This window comes from Schistocerca nitens, chromosome 10 (genome assembly GCF_023898315.1).
Source record: "Schistocerca nitens isolate TAMUIC-IGC-003100 chromosome 10, iqSchNite1.1, whole genome shotgun sequence".
Classification (NCBI taxonomy): Eukaryota; Metazoa; Arthropoda; class Insecta; order Orthoptera; family Acrididae; genus Schistocerca; species Schistocerca nitens.
This window is the reverse complement of record NC_064623.1, coordinates 24,395,500-24,397,837: the sequence shown is the minus strand read 5'-3', so window position 1 is coordinate 24,397,837 and position 2,338 is coordinate 24,395,500. Positions and strand designations below refer to the sequence as shown.

Here is a 2,338-nt window from a genome sequence, read left to right as displayed (position 1 = left end):
TTCTTAATAGGAATGCTTAAAATTAAACACATTGTACGAATTGTTATACAGTGTCAAAAAGTTCCCGTTAGCAATTGAAAGAACTATTCAAAAGACATAACCGTACTGTTCTTTCGCTGAAGTAGCCTGCTGTATATCCTGTACGTAACTTTCCAAAGAAATATGTTTATGTAAGATTAAGAAGTTTCTTTTATCGAGAAATATGAAAGACCATAGAGTTTTCAGTATTATAACGACCCTCTAAACGCTTAGAGATGGAAATAAATAAATTGAACAAATAACCAGTTTGAATATTTGCATTTATTACAATAGCTGGTCATCTGTATCAGGCAGTTATTTTCATGAATGCCAGAATTGAGCGGCATCAGTTTATTGAAGTGAGTAGTTTGAGCTTTCGGCCTATGTTGGGTTAACTTTTTTTGACAGGAAGTAACACCTGTCGTATGGTTCATGCATAATACTGGTCCACATAGAGTTAATAACCAATTCCACGGAGACAAAAAGCAGTTGCTGTTAGTACTGTGTCGTCCAAATGCATACAGGTGAAATAAGGAAAGTAAGAGCCTTCCATGTTTTGACTATTTAGCCTATACACTAAAGGCATTCGCATACGGTAATGTTGCTTGTACTGGAAAATACGTTATTTAATTGCCGCGGATTTGAAAGTATTGTGTTGTATCTGCTTGCAATTTATAATCATGTTAAAAGACAGCGTCCCATTCAGAGTTTTTGTGATTACTCATGATTCTTTTGTGTTGCAGTTTCTGATGTTGTATTTCTTGAACTGATATTGTTGTGAAGCGCAAGTGAAGACTTGTCTGCCGAGCAACATATGGAGAAAATAAAAATTTTACGCTGCGGACAGGATTCGAACCTGTGCGGGCAAAGCCCATTGGATTTCGAGTCCAACTCCTTAACCACTCGGACACCGCAGCGGATGGAAATATTTGTCTCAGTGAAGTGTATTAAATGTCGTAGACAATTGATTTCTTGTAAGAAGGATAATGTAATCATTATTTTGCCTAAAATAATATGCTTAGTAATTTCATCGAACGCTTTGTTAAAAGACTGTACAAAATTACTACAACGGATGTATTGACGAACAGGCGCCCTAGTTATGTAATGGATGGAAAACACTCAACTCTGATGTCGCGATAAAATTTTCCAGCGAGTTATTATCACCATTCAGAAACATTTTTGTCAGACACCTTTTGTACTATACTGTAAGTGTCCATCCCGAGAAAGAAGCTACGGGAAGTCAAGTATTGCTGTCGTACCGAATCAGTGCCGTATAAGCATTCACAGCAGAGTTGTGCAGCTAAACTGAATTTTCTACATAGACCTACTTGATGCTTACCCCTTTCCGAAAATAATATTCACTCCGTATTCATCATGAAAAAACTGTAAATACTATTTTCAGTTTATCCAATTTCGATACTTGAGTACACATCGGTAATACTTAGTGACATAAGTATGGATTCGAAATTAACTTGAAATATATAGGCCTACCGGTACCTTAGGCCTAAGGGCATATGTGTAAACATGTCACGCGTTATTTATCTTGTGAGTAAACACAACATGCTTGTGGTAGTAAAATACTGTTGCTTAGTTCCTACAACGCATTATTCTGTTGCCATCAAAATGGCGTTCTTTTAGTGGATAATTCATCTGGGTTTAGAAATTATTTCCCAGAAAAAGTGTATCAGGTGCATGCCTAGAATTCCAAAAATCAAAATAACTTTTACCGGTAGCCCTTGCTTTAAACAATATACTTAGAGACCTGTTTCTTTTTTTATATATACCTGAATTAAATGATTTATTGATTTATTAATAATTATATAATATTTATTAATAATCAATCAATCAATTTGTATGTAATATATTAAAATATGTAACCGTGTATTACTTGCCCATCATCAAAGCTGTTTTAAATTCCTCATTTAGCATCAGTTACATGCAAATGCTTAAAGATGGATGAGTAAATGACATTCCAAATAGATGACATTCCAAATAGATCATTAAGGGAACAGAGTGATGCAGTGCCTTGATCAAAGAGCTATAGTTAATGAAGAAGTGTATTAAATATTTAAGAGGTCATATTTTGTACAAAGTAATATGCGACAGTTTCTGAATCGGTTGTCAGATACACAGAATGCCTGACAGAAAAAAAAAGGAGCATCCACGACAGGAGAAGAAAACTGAAATTATGTGATGTTATTTCAATGATTACTAATTCAAGCCAAGTTTAAAAAGAACTTGGCATTATGAGCCCTGTTATGACGATGTCATGCTCTACGGCCTGAACATATGCACTGGTTCAGTTTGGAAGGGTGTCATA

General features: G+C 35.1%; 1 non-coding gene across 1 annotated transcript; it reads right to left on the bottom strand.

The window, feature by feature from the left end:
• Positions 1 to 853: 853 nt before the first annotated feature.
• On the bottom strand, positions 854 to 935 carry Trnas-cga (transfer RNA serine (anticodon CGA)). The gene has a single exon. It is a non-coding gene; the product is annotated as a tRNA-Ser (tRNA).
• Between the last annotated feature and the right edge of the window lie 1,403 nt (positions 936 to 2,338).